Source organism: Myotis lucifugus, unplaced genomic scaffold (assembly GCF_000147115.1).
Source record: "Myotis lucifugus unplaced genomic scaffold, Myoluc2.0 scaffold_91, whole genome shotgun sequence".
In the NCBI taxonomy this organism is placed as follows: domain Eukaryota; kingdom Metazoa; phylum Chordata; class Mammalia; order Chiroptera; family Vespertilionidae; genus Myotis; species Myotis lucifugus.
The window spans coordinates 2071683-2087846 of record NW_005871139.1 but is presented as its reverse complement, the minus strand read 5'-3'; the positions used below and the strand labels follow the sequence as shown (position 1 = coordinate 2087846).

Below are 16164 nucleotides of genomic sequence, written 5' to 3'. Positions count from 1 at the left end.
TGTCGATGTGCCTAATGTCTTCTAGGGGTGGCCTGTGTGTCGCCCTTATTATCTTGTAGCCCCCCAAGTATGGTCCACTCCCCATGGTGGATTTTTTTAAGTAGAACTGTTTCTCTTTTCTTTTCTTTCATTTTCTTTTCTTTTTTTTCTTTTTCCTGACTTTTTACCCCCTAGTGACTTTAAGCCCCAGTTGGCCCTAGGGGCCCTGCCCTTATTTTTCAGGGAGCTGTCCCATAAAATGTCCCAGACGAACTCCAGGGGCAAGCATCTAATAGAGGAGGGCGGCTCAGGGGAGTAGTTTCTGTTTGGAGAGTGAGGGAGCTGGCCCGTTGTGGGCAGTGGGTGAGGAGGCCTCAGGGGAAGTATCTAGGAGGGCACATGTGTTCTCGAGGGAGCAGTGGACATTGCCCACCTCCCCATGGACAACTGAGGCTGAGACCCAGGCTGCCTGAGCTGGGAGAGCCCTGGGTCTCTGAGCCCAGGCCCTTCCCGCATCTCCTCCTCCTCTTTCTCCTCCTCCTCCTCTTCCTCCTCCTACTCTGTGTGGTGAGTGAGTCAGCCTCCTGTCTGGGCTCAGTTGCAGCCAGAAGGGCCAGAGCCCAGGCAAGCAGTTGGGCAGGCATTTTGGGAGCATTGCTGAAGCTCTCCTGGGCAGAGTTCAGCTCTGCTCCGGCTCCCGGCTGCAAGGCCATCTTCCTCATGCCGGTGGTGGCCACTTCTGAAGGAAACACCCAGCAAGCAATCATTATGGATGGCTATGATATGATTCCAGGAGGGATTATGTGAAGGGATTATGGCTTTGTGGTAAATCCACATCTCTTCTCCTTCCAGGATCAGGAGGTGCATCCCAGCACTGCAGACTTTTCTAGCCCCTCATTCCATGTCTGCCCCGTCAGCTTATTAGCTGCCCGTCTCTGTTAGTGAGGTGGGTGTGCATAAGAAGTCAGGAAGGTTCTGCAGCTAGGGAAGCCATGGTGTTGGCAAAGGTTTTAAGCCAGGCTAGGAAGTGGAGGTGATTTGCTGAGGCAGAAATGGATTATTCAGACACTGGAGTCTCAACTCTATGAACCAAAAGTATTGTATATTGGGGGGGCCTTCCTCGTCCCTTCCTTGTCCAAGTGCTGGAGGGATTGTGGGTCCTTTTGGGATGGTGTCAGCACTGGTGTGCAGTCAGGTCTGGAGGTAGTAGGACTGCAGTTTTTTCCTCTGGCTTTTGTTTTGGACGCTTCGGATCCTTGAGCAGAAATAGAGGCCCCCAGAGTCCATTGCCCCTCACTCAACTGGCCTCTCTGAACCCATTGGAGAAAATTCCACAGCCAGTTGTGGGGCTGAATCAAACTGGAAAAAAAAAATCTGGGGAATTCAGTCTGTACTCTGGCTGGTCCTATGGCTTCTGTTTGGCTGATCTCTCATCAGCCACAACTTGGGCCCTTTCCACGGCAAAGAATAAAAAAGGAGGGGAGAAAAAAGTTCAGAAAAGAGGAGAGTGGGACAGGAAGGAGGAAGAGGAAGAGAGTTGGAAAGCTTTCCTGACCCCTCACAGCTCTTCAGCCAGGGCTTTATTTATATAAATACTGTGGAAGGTCTGATGTTGTCGGGGTGCCCTGGCTATTGGTGTTTAAGGTCTCTCAGTCTTCTTCCTCTTTTCAACCTCAGAACTGTCTCCTTTAGGGACTGAGTCCCCAAGAAAGCACCACAAGGACCTCTTGGTCCACCACCCTTCACTCCCAGAATAGCTAGTGTCTAAAGCCAATGTTTTCCATGTTTGGAGAAAGGCCTGGGGCTCAGTGGACCAGGCCAAATGGTTATCCACAATAGGAGAAGGCATTTCGGTCATTCCGCTCTTTACCCCACATCCGAAGGAGGCAGCGGCCATCCCGGCCGGGATCGGCCTCTGCTGGGAGCCAGCAGGTGGGTTCTAGTGGCCAGGGAGCCAGAGTCAGGAGCCCTGGAAGGCTGAGCTAGTATGACATTCTGGTTGGTTACCGGACAGGATGAGTTACAGGACTCCAGTTTCCCACTTGTCACTGCTGCAAGTCTGTTTTGCATGCAGGTAGAGAGAAGTAAGGAAATGCCAGGGTTTGATTGACAGCCTCTTGTTTGCTCAGAATGATGCCAGACCCTCTGAGGGATGAGAGGAAGCAGAACCCACCAGATCAGGCCTCTTCCCAGAGACGGTCTGAGTCCAGGATGGGCAGCTCTGGCTGTTGCTCTGGGCCACCAGGACCTCACTTCTAGTTACATTTCTCTGATTCCCCCTTGACCCTCCTGCGTCAGTGCCCTCATGGATGTGCTGGCGAGTGACCGTGTAATTTATTATCTATTGAGACTTTTGCGTGAAAGGAGGTGCTATTAATAGTTATGTCAGTACAATAAACCAAAACTGTCCCAGGAAAAGTGGCATATTTAATCATTCTAGTAAATATCACTCGAGACCTAGTGGAGGTCACAGAGGGAAAGGTAGGTGGAAATGGGTTTAATGAGGAGGAGAAAATGGAGATGGTGCTTAATGGGGAGGGGAAGATGGGGATAGCTTAATTCTGAGGGCAGCCTCCCCTGCACCCCCACCCCCAGCCTGCTCCCCACATATCATCAGCCAATTTCCCTCTTTTCCCCGAGGGCAGCCCTGCTCCCAGCCACCCTCTCCCAGGACCCAGCCTACCTCTCATTCGGGTGCCTTCCTTTCACCCTTGACTTGTGACTGGCTTCACCTTTGGTTTTCCTGCCCCACCCCTACCTCAGACAGGGACAGGAAGGCCTGCCAATTCCCCTTTAGCTGCCCCTGGGGGAATCGGATTTATAATAGAGCCAAGACTCAGCCCCATGCTTCCTCTTCCCTCTTCCCCCATTTCTGCTTCCCAGATCTCTGGGGGCCACACCATTCCACGGGAACATCCAGCTCTAACGCAGGTAAACAACTAGAAAGGGAAGCGTGGTCAAACCTTGCCCAGGTGTAAAAAGGGCACAGGTCACGTGTAATCAGGTCCCGGGGACATGGTAAGCAAAGTGGAAGCCAGAGCCAGAGAGAAGCTGCTTTGCAGGAGATGGGGTCAGTTCCTGGGCCTCTGGAGTTTAACTCCCTGGTCTGGTCTGACTATTGGGGAAATGGTCCAGGGTGGAGACAGGCTGTTCTTGCTCAACCCAAGCCATAGGCGTTGGTGGCAGTGACTGCATCCTGCCCTGGTGACATGTGGAAGAGAAACTGCCCTCCCTTCTGAGTCCTTGGTCCTTGTGGTCCAGATGCTCAGGGTGGATTCCCTGGAGAGTCCCCAGAGCAAGTGTTTGAGTGATGGGGACGTCAGCGCAGAGGGGTGGAGCCTCCTTGATGACTGCAGTGGTTGTCTATTCTGCAGAAAGGAAGTCATTCTCGTCACTGACAAATGACAAAGGCAAAGGAAGACCTTTTGGGAAGTCCCACCCTTTGAAGTGACTTATGGGGAGGTAGGAGGGGAGATACCTCCTGGGCCGGCAAGGAGAGGATGGGGGGCTGATCAGTAAATGGCAGGAGTGAGAGGCAGAAGCAGCAGGCTTCTGAGCATGTGTCATGCTTTTGCAAACCTGCCCTGCAGGTCCCGTGCCAAGGAATAGACCAAGCAGTGTTCCCACAACCAGATGCCACACAAAGTCCCCATTCTGCACAGGGGAGAGTCCTGATCCTGAGCAGGGTGTGGGCAGCTGCACCAGCGGGAAAGTGGAGTTTGGGCAGGACCAGCAGCTGGTTCCTGGGAAGCTGCTGCCTCTCACTGGCCTTCTGATGACAGGTTGGAACTTTGAGGTGTTATGCAAGGTGACATTCAAGGCCCTGTGGGGCACCTCAGGCTTTGCTGGTAACACATCCAGTGTGTGCCACCTGCTGGCACTGAAGCTGTAGCTCCAGGAACAGCTACTTATGGAGCCCTCACTTGTACCAGGTGCTGTGCTAGGTACACGGCATGGGCAGCCTCCCGGGCCTGCCGCCACCTGAGAGAGAGAACTGCTGTGATCCTTTCACAAATGGGAAGCTGAATCTCGGTGAGATTGAGAAGCGTGCCAAGGTGACACAGCCGGTGAGTGGGAGTGTCAGGACTCACACTTGGGTCTGTCTTAACCTCCATGGAACCCTACCACCGCTACATTTATGGACAGCCACAGGGCATTCAGGGCCATGCCTTGCACACAATAGGCCTGCAATAAATGTTTGTGAACGGCAGGGTTAGATTCACTAACTAGTTTGAACAAGTTGACCTGGGAGCAAGCTTGGTTTGCCCAAAGGTTACTCTGGGGACAGTGGCTCAGAAGGAGGCTCTCTCTGCCAGCACCCTCAGGCCTCCGTGCAGTCCTGGGCACCTTACTTGGGTAAAAACAGCTGACAGGAACCGGAGAGAGGTGGCTCTGTGCAGGGTGATCGCATGGGAGCAAATAAGACTTGAATGGTCTGGAAGGCAAATAAGAAACACTTTCAACTTCAAGCAAGCCACTTTATTGATAATCTTCTCTGAGCTAAGTGTACCAAGAAAGAAAAGGCCATTGTCCCATTGTCACCTGGGAGCTATTCTTGCCTTGTTTACCTCTTCCCTTCCTGGCTACCCTTAAAGAATACTCTTGAATCTAGCCCGCATGGAGGGGGAAGTGGACTCTAGCCTCATCTGATAGCCTCTGCTGAGCATTGTGCCCATCACTTTGCTTGTCTCCTTCCATCATCACAGCTTCTCTTTGGAGTAAGTTACTATGATTCCCTCCAGCGTATATGTGGTGAAAATATGGTTTAAAGAAGTGCAGTAACCTGCTCATGGCTGCAATGTTAATCCGTGACCATGCTCTATACTGCTAGCTGGTGCTGGGCTGGCCTTGCAAACCGCTCCAAGTGCCAGAGCCCAGACACAGAGATAGAAGGAGGAAACACTCAGCTTACCGTCCTCAGCTCTGGTTCTCAGGGTTCCTTGGGACACGGCTGACATTTTAGGCAGTGCTAGTAAAAGCTGGGCCAGCAGCCTGGTGGAATGAGCAAAACACAGGGTTTGCATTTGTGGTTCAAATCCTGGTGTTATCACTTTCTGGCTTGTGTCCTTGGGCAAGTTTCTTAATCTCTTCAAATCTCAGTTTTCTTATCTGTAAACTGGGGGTTATAATAACTCACGTGTAGGATTGCGTGAGTATTGAAGATGATGTAAATCAAGCGCCTGGGATGACATAGGCCCTTGAAAAGCATGACAGTCACTCAGTAGATACATATCAAGGGCCTTCTGTGTGCCAGGCAGTATTCAAGAACCTGGGGATTTACACAGTGAAAAGACTCTTACAGATGTTTTCAAATGTACTAGACCAGAAACTCATCATTGCAAGAGGTTTCTTTAGAATCCAGGAATGGCTGTCTGGGCTAAACTCAGATTCTGTACAATTTCTCTTTCTGTCATCTGTTAGCTGATGAGCGTGGGAAAGTCATTTAGCTTCTCAGAGTCTTCAGTTCTTTTTTTTTTTTTTTAACTGTGAAATATATCGTGCACACATGAGTATGCAATACACTTATGTATAGATTAAAGAACAATATAATATATCCTGTACCTGCCCCCGAAGTTCAGAATGGAACATTTACAGTACCAGAGAAGCACCCTTTGCCCTGCCCATTTGCATCCTCTTCCTCATTCTCTACTCCACAGTAATTAATATTTTGAACTTTGGTTAATTATTTCCTTGCTTTTCTTTGTAAGTTATCATCTACATATGTTTTACAAAACAATATATTTAGTTCTACACGTCTTTGAAGTTTACATACATACATTTATGTTCTCTGTGATGCACTTTTTTTTTTACTCAATATCATGTCCCTGAGAGGCATCCATGCCGATACACCCAACTGTAGCTCATGAGTTTTCACTGCCATGTGGTATTCGTTTGTGAGAATATGCCACATTCATACGTCTTCCCTCTTATTGATGGGCGTTTGGGGTGTTCCCAGTTGGGGGCCATTATGAGGAGATAATACTGCTTGGAAATGTTGTGCTCGTCTCCTGGCACATATGTAGGCATTCTCGGGGGCACATCCCCAGGAATGGAATTGTTAGTTCAGACAAAGTTCCATGTTTGGAATTACTCTACAAAGCCAAACTGTTTTCCACAGTGGTTGTACCCCCTCAAAACCCCCCAACTCCTTACAATAGTGAATAAAAGTTCTCCTTATTTCCCATTCTTTTAATATTTGGTACAGACTTCATTTCTAAACATTGTACTAGATGAGTTTCTGAAGTCCCTTTCAACTACAATAATTGTACCATCCTTGACCTAAGGACCAGGTTTCTGGCTGATGTATATGCCAGTCTGGTGTGTTGTGCTCAGGTGGCTCCGGACGTGCCACAGCCTGACTGAGAGCCTGGGCAGGGTCTCTGGGTGCCGCTGAAGCACTTCCTCTCTGTGCTTCCACCAGCAGCGGGTGAGGGACCCAGGGCTCCACATCCTCCCCACACTTGGCGTTCTGTTCCATTTACTCAAAAGCCTGGTGTCAGTGAATGCCCACTGAATTGCGCACCACATACGAGGTGATCAATGAATGCCCACCGAATTGCATTTTTTGTCAAGTGCATTAAGAGGGATGTATGTTTTCTTTTCCTCGGGCATCAGTTTTGAGAAAAGGACATGGAAGTAATAGGAGCACAGGTGTGCTAGCTAATCAAAGCACATGGGGCTGGGGCTGTGATGGGATTTATATCTGTCCAGGGCTCCTTGATCATTTCAAGGCTCCAGGTGAGGTAAACTGAATTTAATAGTCCCCACTGACCGATTGCTCAGAATCTGGCCTTGTTCTTTGACCGTCTGATTTGTCCAATCTGAGAAGCAGGGAGTGGCTGCAGGACTGGCAGAGAGACAACAGAGGTGGTGCCACGTGGAAGGAGCAGAATGCCCACAGAGAACCCCCTCTCCTTCCAAGGGTTGAACACTGTTCCTGGGGGTGCTGGTTTAAGAGGTGCTAGATGTACCCAGTGTTCTGGCAGCCACGTAAACAGCCAGCTGCCCACTCACCGGACAGAAGAATGTGGCTGGCTGGGCAGTTGCCTGGGCCACCCCAGCCCGAAATCCTGTAATTACTCATCTAGTCGGTGCCTGTCAGCTCTGGAGGCAGGGGAGCACCTCTGCTCGGGGCCTCCTCACCAGGCCCACGCTGGGCTCAGTGGCAGGGCCCCACCAACTCTCCCGCCATCCCCCACCCCCAACTCTGTCCCTGTGTTTCTCTCTGCATCAACCTTTGACCCGTCTGAAGCTTACATATCACATAATAGCTGCCAGTGATTATTATAACTTTCTCTGTTCCAGACACTGTGTTCAGTGTTTTCCTGCATTTCTCATTTATGCCTCTAAATAATCGTATGCGTTAGATAATATTATTTTCCCCGTTTTACAAAAGAGAGAACTGAGGTTCAAAGCAGTTAAGTGGCTTCATTTCTTGCCCAAAGCCACGGAGCTCTTCAATCAGAACCAAAGCTTAAGTTCAGGCCTTCCCAAGTCCTGAATGCATGGCGCTTCTTTGCCCGCTCATTACCTTTCCCACACAGTGTCCAGGCGCTCAGCTCGGTCCCCCCCCCCCCCCCCCGCCTCTCTAAGGAGGCAGCAGGTGGTGCCCGTGGAAGGGGAGTGGGGCAGTTCCAGGCTGGCCCGGAGGATGCTGGAAAACACCTTCGGGGCAGAGTTCTTTGTTCCAAACGCTCTGAATTGCCCGGCCTCTGCCAGGGGTGGGAAGGTACTCCTGTCCAGCCTATTTGGCAAGCGCACCAACGTCTTGGGTGCCATGATGTTAAGAAGTGGGGGACGGGTTGCCTCAGGTAAAATTCCATTATAATGAACTCCATCTGAGATCTGAACAGCTTTGTCGAAATGGAATTATGTTAACCTGTGGGCAGTGGAAGAACTCAAGTGTGCAGCTTGAGAATCTGGAGGTGAAATGGGGCTAATGTGCCATTGAGTATTTCTCAGTGAAGCTCTGGAAAGGTTCGGAGCCTAGAAGGAAAGGAGTCAGACACATCCCCAGTTTCTTCTCGAACGCTGAGCTCCTGGACAGTTGGGGAAGGGCAGGGAGGAGCGAGCTTTGTGCTTAACTCCACCTGACAGGACCGTGACTGCGCAAGCCCCGCTCTGCCGGGAGCCCCGGAGCACGGGCCTGAAACGCATCTCCCAAGCGTCACCATTCACAATACCTAACCCATCGCAGAAACACACAAGGGATGTTTATTGGGTGGAGATACGTTTGTAGATAGACTGGGTCCCCTGAGCTAGAAGGGGGATTTGAAAGGCAATTGCTTTGTGTGGCTGGCACATCTTTAAAGAGCTGGCCTGCAACTCACATAGATTCTCCCCAGGTATTGAACCAATGGCTCAGAATAACAAGCAACAACCTTTACTGCGCCGGCGCCTTGTGCCAGGCACTGTGCTAAGCACTTTACCTGCATTATTTCACTTAATCCGCAGACCTGTGAGGCAGGTATTGTTGTTCTCCTCATTTTATAGGTGAGGAAACTGAAGTTTAGGAGCCCAGGTCATTGGTTCTGGGAGGGAGCGGAAGGCAGGGCGGGGACTCACACCCAGGCAGCCTGTTCTCTGCATCGCGTCTCCGTGATCACAGAGCTCCTCTGGTGTCACTGTGGGCTGGTTCTGGGGGGCGAGGGCCAGGGGTAAGAGTGAGGCTGGAGGGATACAGACCCTGGTGGGATGGACTGGAGGGCACAAGCCTGGTCTAGGGGGCAGTCCTGTCTAGGCCAGCAGTTGCCACTGGAACTGCAGCCCAGTGTGGCCAAATTATCTAATTTTAAAAATAGAAAAACAGACATCCAGATGGGTTTTTTTTGAAAGTGCAATTTCTCTACTTTTCAAACAGTGACAACTAATTTAAAAATGTATAGTTACTGGTGGTGATAGGGGTGGGGTGGCACACAGAACACACCCGTCACGTTTGGCCTGCAGGCCTCCAGTGTGTCCCCTGGTAGTTTCTTTCTTTTAACAGGTGCCTGTTACATAGAACGGGACCAGGAAAGTCCTTGTTTAGATAGGATTTCTCACTGAAGGCGCGACAGAGCACTCTCCGGGGGTACTTAGTAATGCAGAGGGAGGGTTTTTCTGAGAGATATAATGAAATCTTTCGGTCTGATGATGTTCCATGAATGAATCCTCTCTCCCTCCTTCCCTTTTTCCTCCCCTACTCTGTCTTCCCAGTTGTTTCTAATAAATATTTTCCTAATATTTATTAGAAAGAAAATTCTTAATAGAGGAATCAAACAGAAACTAACAGTAAGGAAAGGATCTCTAAGTATTAAAAAAACACACACATGGAATGTTCTGGAGGGCTTGGTAGGCAATGAATGGCGCTTACCACGTATGATCTGCACTTTGGGCCCTCCTGGTTGTGAGACCTCACGCTGCCAGAGAGGGTCATGCTCCGTGGAATACTTCAGAATGTTCTCTCATAGCCTCTGCTCTACTTTACACCTGAATCTAGTCCTCCTCCTTCTCATAAATACTGGGAGAATAATAGTAAACTCACTAAGTAACATGTTTATGGGTTATAAGGATTTTTATAACACACTTTAAATATTTCATCTCTGCTAATACAACAGTCCCATGAGGTAGGCAAACGGGTGTAGAATCCCCTTTGTGAGGCTTGGTGAGGTGGCAGTGTAAGCATGGAGGACTGAAGCCCACTATGCAGGGAGCCCCGGGCTTCCACAGGCCTTTCCTCACCTGCCGCCCTCACTCCTCACCTGGGGTCCACAGGTGGAGGTAGGTGGGGCAGACGGTAAGTCCTGAGCCCCTGACTAAGGTCCCCACCTCCCTGAGAATCCTGATCCAGGGGAAGTGGAGGGTAGACATGGGAAAAATTCCCTAAACTGACTCTGTGTGGCCGGTGGCCAGCCTTCTCCCATGCCTACCCCTACCGCCTGTCACCCTGAGCTATTGTTCCCAAAGCTGAGCAGAAAATAGCTCACTAGGGAATTATTTTTGTCTCTGTTAAACTTCAATCCCCGAAGAACCTGGCTGCAGAGTTGTTTTTCAGGTCAGGGGGAGTTCTGGGAAAAGTAAGAGGCAGGGGAGCAAAGGGGAAGTAGTGGGTGGAGGGGCCGTCACTTCTCCCCGCTGGGCGGTGATGGGCCGCAGCCGCTGGCCTCCTCCCTACCCATCAGGCTGCCTGACTGGCAGCAGCTCCAGCTGACAGAGAGGAGCCTGCTCAGCCAGCCAGAGCGGAGTTTCACTCACAGCTCCTTCAGTTGGGCGCAGGCTATGAGCTGGTGCATCACATCTCTTCCCCGGGGATGCTTGCCTTTGCTGGAAAGGGTTGGGTGAAGGGAGTAGGATGTCTGTTACCCTGTACGGAGGCCCGGGTGGGCAGCCAGGGGAGAGGGGGGCAGCCAGCTGACTGCTGAGGAAGGAAAGAGGTCGTTTCTCTGGAGACCCTGGTCTGGAGACCCTGGTTTAGCGCCTCCTGAGGCAGCGTTGAATGCTGCTCTGTGTAGCAAATCTGTGCCATCTTTGCCCCTGGGCACCAAAGAAAAACAAGGAAGAGGAAGATGGCCAATGGATAGGGCTGGGGGAGGGGGGTTATAGTTTGGAGGGAGTGCATGGGTTACCACAAAGGGAGTTATTTCATACCACTTGGTGGCCCTGGGAATCTCCTGATAGATTAGGACATTTTGACCCGAAACATTGAAACCAAAGGATATCTTCTATCACAGCTCTGAGGGGAAGGCTGAGCTTGTATTACATAGGCCAGCAGTGATGTGGACACCCTGACTCAGAGTGTGGGCTGGCATGTGCCCACACGTGCAGGGGACTTCCCACACATGTGCATGGTGCACGTTGTTTGTGACCATCGTGTATTTGTGGCTGATGCTCTTCCTCAGAGCGATTCCTGGAAACAAGGAAGTGACCTTGTTGACCAGGAGAGAGGAGTGGGCCCTGGGGATGGGTGGAGTTGGGTTTGGGATCAGTTGGCTGTGTGGTAACTTGGGTCTCCCTGTGCCCAGCAACCATATCTGCCACCCTGGACAGATTGATGCATTAAATATGGATTGAACTGGTAATGTGTGACTGAGAGTTCACCAACTTCCATCTGCCCTTATTGAACCTTTTGTTCTTTCTTTTCATTTTCTCTCAGAAAACAGTTTTCCCTGTTCATCTGGGCTGAACTTTCCAGAACTCTTCCTCTATTTCTCCCTTCCAGCTCAGTTACTGATGGTCCAGGGTAATGGATTCCACTCCCCCGGCCCAAAGGAGGGTAGGGGTGGTGGTTCTGGGTGTGTACCAGCTGGGACCTTAACTGAGCTACAGGGGTAGTCGCTGCTTTGCTGACCTTGGGGGCCCTTTCCAAACAAATTGATGGGAGAGGGGCCCGTTTTAATTTACTTTACAACACTCAAGGCTGATTCATTTTGGAATGATTCAGGGGATCTGAATGGGAGTCTGAAAGTCTTTCCTTTCAAAATATTATTACAATAATTAAAAATTCCTGGTATTCAATTCTCAGTGGTTTTACTAGAAGAAGTATGCAGTAGAAGAAAGAATAGAATATACTTCCTATTAAAAAGGCCAGTTGTTCCATCTCTTCCTGATGCCCCCTCTCTCTTTCCAGCCATACAGAGCTAGTTTCTCTGCCTCAACTACACTCTTTCCCTTTTGCTGCTTAGCCTTTGCACATGCATATCTGCTAGGGACCCTTGTTCTCCTTCTTACCACTGCCTGTCTCAGTGGAGAGGCTGAGAAGTCACCTTCTCTAAAGAATCTTCTCTACCTGGCCAACACAGGCCAGATGTTCTCCTGCACACTTCATCACACTGTGCATACCTGTACCACAGCATGGACTGCACTGAACTGTAGTTCCTGTTGGCCTCCCCAGTACACTGTGTGCTTTAAGATGGCAGTGTCTGTGTGTGGCTCGCCATCATGTCTGTGACTTCTAACACAGGGCTTGCCACGTAGTCAAGTACTTAAAACCAGGCAGGGTCACCATCAAGGATAAGGCATAGGAGGCCAGAACCAATGCCTGCCAAGAAGAAATGCTGTGGCCCCCCTGGCTTTCAAGGGGTCCCCCAGAGGAAATCTACGCAGAAGAATGCTGGAACCTGACCATACAGAAGCTCTGGAAAAGCTCTCCAGGGGGGAATCATTCTAATCAGGACCTGAGGAGCAGCTGGTTCACCCAGGGTGACTGCTCTGCTCTCTAGGTGAATGGGAACCTCCCTGTTGGCCTCAGCCCTAGAAGCTTCATGAATACATGAGGAGTGTCTACCCTGGCGAACAACCCAGAAGATAGAGAGGGTGCCTTTGGGTAAGTCATCCTCTGATGGGATGGAAGCTGCCTGATAGAGAGTTATCCCAGCCCTCCCCGTCTCAGAGGACCCGGGTTCCTTTACTGATTCTGACAGAGGCTTCAGAATCTATCCCACGATAAGTGACTGGCCTCCCAAAGCCTCCAAGAGCTGGAGGCAACCAGGAGTCCAGGCCCACTGAGCCACAGCCAGCCCAGTGTCCAGGTTAGGGGCCACAGCAGGGCCACCTGCTGCCAGGGCATCTTCAGCCTTCACTGCCACCTTCAGGTTCCGCCCCCCTGGCACCCCACTGCAGCCTTTCCCAGTGCTCTGCCTTCTGCTGCCTGCGCTGATGGGTGGGGGAGGAGGTGCCACTGCCTTGATGACGAACAGGGGGACATGATGGGGTTGCTGAGCTTCAGGCCCCACTAAGAGGAGAACAGATGCATGACAGATGTAGGACAAGCTCTAGATGACATAGGAGGTAGGAGAGAGACAGTGCTGCGTGACAGAGGGAAGGGAAGGGTGATGAGCATGAGAAAGGTTAGTAATCAGTGACACCTTAGAAGCCACAGGCCTTACCTTCCTTATGGAGGAAAAGTCCAGATGTGTGATTCAGCCGCCCTGCTCGTTGGAGAGACAGTAGAACGATCCATTTCTCCCCACCCTGAGCAGCCAGATTTTTGGAAGCCACAGCCAATGGGTGGGGTGGTCAGTTTCTTCCCTGTTCAGCAGAAATGTGGCTCTCTGGGCAATGTTTGCTTGGAGTGGAGCGTTTGGGGTGAGAGCAGGCTTCCCGCCCACACAGCACCTCTTTGGGCCCTGCAAGTCTTCTCATTTTCCAGGCCCTCAGCTCACCAACTATTGTATAACAGCTATAGTTCTAATAATGAGCTAACATATAAAACCACAGTGTGCCAGGATCCGTGCTGAGTGCAACCCAGATATCTTGGTCCCCGCAATAGCCCTGAGACAGCAGTGCTATCGTGTCTCGGGGATGGGCTGGGGAGAGCTGGATGGTGGTTGGGTAACCAAGGGCGTCAGCTGGCCATGTTGGTTGTGAGGTAAACAAGGGATGTGATGCCAAGGATCTTGAGTATCTCAGAGCTGGCGGGCCCGGGGGTTGGGTACTGTCCTTCATACAGAACAGGAAAAGTCTGAGTGATTCAGAGATCACACTGGTCCCAGAAGAAAAATGAGGAAAAGAAGACTGACTAGGGAGGCTGTGGGTGGAGCGGGCCTCCAAGCCATCTGTCTGGGCAAGGGTGGACTTGGGCTGGGGGAATGCTTCGTCTGGGTAGAGGCTAAAAACTGGGCTGAGAATCTCTTGGGGAAAAGAAGCAGCCCTCTCCTGCTGTTCTGCGGCCATTGGAGTCTTATGTGGGGAGGGGGGGTTTCATTACCCATCAACTGCATCAGCAACAGCAGGGGTTCAGGTCTCCCCGAAGAGGGCTAGCCTCACTCGCCCTGTATTCTTGATGTTTTTCCTTTGGGCTGCCTTGGTTTCTATTCCTTGGTCTCCAAGTCACCGGACACAGAGTCTCCCTGCCCTATCAACTTTCGCCTGTAGCTGATACCCCAGGGAAGTACCCTCATCCTGGTATCTCAGGAAAGCAACCCAGAAGAGGGAGAGAGCAGGTCAGGCGTATCCTACTTCCCTCTCAAATGGGGATGGGGAACCTTTTTTATGCCAAGGGCCATTTAGACATTTATAATATTCTCAGGCCATACAAAATTATCAACTTAAAAATTAGCCTATATTTAGTCACACATTTAGTTAAGTCACTCCTAATGCCTTGTCAGGGCCAGACCAAATGATTTCGCAGGCCTTATACGGCCTACGGGCCAGACGCTCCCCACCCCTGCTTTAAAGTATTCCCTGTCCTCAGTCCTCGTCCATTTCTTCAGGCCGTGGAGGCCAGAGCACGGGAGCTGGAGTTGGTCATGCAGGACCACCCACCTCTTTGTTTCTCTGTATTGCGTGTATGGATGGAGGCTGTGTTGGGTGGTCCTACTGCAGTCTACACGAGGCCTCCTTCGTGGCCTCCCACAGCTCCCCTCCTCTGAAGAATGAAATTCCCTTTCCTCCCGTGGCCTGTTTCTCTCTCACCCGACTCTATCCCCCTGGAAGCTGCTCAGGCTGGTGATGAGAGGTCTTGGGATTTGGCCAGGGCGGAGGTGGAGAGTCACTTTCCCTCGTTGTGTGGCTTTGGACAAGTCGCTCCCCCTCGGATGGTCTCAGTTTCTTCAACTGTAAAACCAGAGATATTGGGCTGTAGCTTATGAATGGGTTGGTGCCCTATGCTTCACTGGCCACTGCCGCTGCCCACACTTTCCAGCAGTGACAGGGCATGGCCTGCCTGTTACCTGGGGAGCAGTAATCAACCCAGAAATCTTGTTGACAAGGCTGAGGGCAGAGTTTCCACTGGAAAAAAGCAGCTTGCAGGAATAATTGCTGTAGATAAGAAATGGAAATATATCAAAGTAAGCTATGTATCTCCTGCTCCATGGCCTGAGGCCTCGTGGGACCCTGGCTCCAAGAAGCTGCCAGTGCTCTCAAGAGTGACAGGACAGGCAGCCAAGGAAGTCCTGGGGAATGGCCAGGCCAGGGAGTTTGTTATCTCATTTCTCTGGAGTGACCTGTTAACCCTTGACACTGCATGGGGCGTCAGCCCTTGACTTTTAGAAGTTTCTCCAAGGTGCTGTCTATTCCCCAAAGAATTATTTGCTGAGATTGCGGGTTCAATCCCTGGTTGGGGCACGCGTGGGAGACAACCAATTGATGTTCTCTCTCACATCAATCTTTCTCTCTCTCTTCTCTATCCACCCCCCCTTCCTCTCTCTAAAGTCAAATTTTTAAAAAAGAAGCACCTTCAGGGCTAAACTCCTTCGTGCAACTGCTGAGTCATCAGCCACTTCATTTCCCATCATTCAGTCAGTCATTAAATAGTTCGGTGCACCTCATATGTGTCTTCGAGCTCAGTGCTGGGGCCAGCCTACCCTGGAAACAATGGAACCCCAGACGGAGGAGGCAGGAAGGCTTGGTAGAGCTCATGCAGCTGTTCACACTCTTCCACAGCGTCCTTTTCTTGGGCTGAAGACTGTTCTCCCCAGGTGAAGGCCACGGAGGCCGATGCTGTCTGCATTCACCCTTACTTACCCTGTGGGACTCAAGATCATACCTGGCAAATTTATGAGGTCAAATCAAATTCAATGTAGCCCAGTCTAGCCTCCTCTGCTTCTCCCCTGCTTCTCACCTCACTCACATCATAACAATTTTCCTTTTTTTCTTTTCCATGACAATTTTTCAGCAGATGGGAAATGGGCCCCTTTTTCTAATTTGGACAGTGGCACCATGTGGTGGCCCTGCTGACCCCTCCTCTAGAGACCCTGTGGGAATGGCCTACTAGGTTTATCTTGGGTGGCTGCAAAGAGCTGGTCTAGGACCAGTGATCTAAGCAACATAATGAAGAACTTTCTAAACATAGAGCCATCCAGAGAGAGTGGATTGCCCTGGGAGATTGTTCTCCATGAGGAAAAATGTTCAAGCGCAGGCTAGCAAACTGGCTAGAATGTTATGGGGGGGCGGTTAGGTGGTTAGACTAGGTGGTGTGAAGTTTCCTTCCCATCTTGAGATGTTCTGAGATGACTGGTATCTGTTTGGTTTTACTTTGGACATTGTAGTCTGCAGAAAATAATTTCCAACCGTTATCACCCATATTTAAAACATGTGCATGCAGGAGCTGGGGAGACAACGGGGGTAAGAAGTGGTTTGCACAAGGTATCCATTTCTATAGTTCGCTTCCTCTCTTCTTGCCCTCATTTTTTGCCCTGTTCCCCCTCGGCTTCTTTTGGGAGGTAGGTAAGGCTGAGACTGCTCTGGAAAAAGAGTGTGGGTATATGT

The 16164-nt window shown here is 50.7% G+C and overlaps 1 protein-coding gene across 1 annotated transcript in view; it reads left to right on the top strand.

The window, feature by feature from the left end:
- Positions 1–12183: 12183 nt before the first annotated feature.
- VDR (vitamin D receptor) overlaps positions 12184–16164 on the top strand; it is a 50512-nt gene continuing 46531 nt past the window's right edge. The window contains exon 1 of the mRNA XM_006091473.3: positions 12184–12280. The gene's annotated coding sequence lies outside the window, so the exon portion shown is untranslated. The remainder of the gene's footprint in view (positions 12281–16164) is intronic.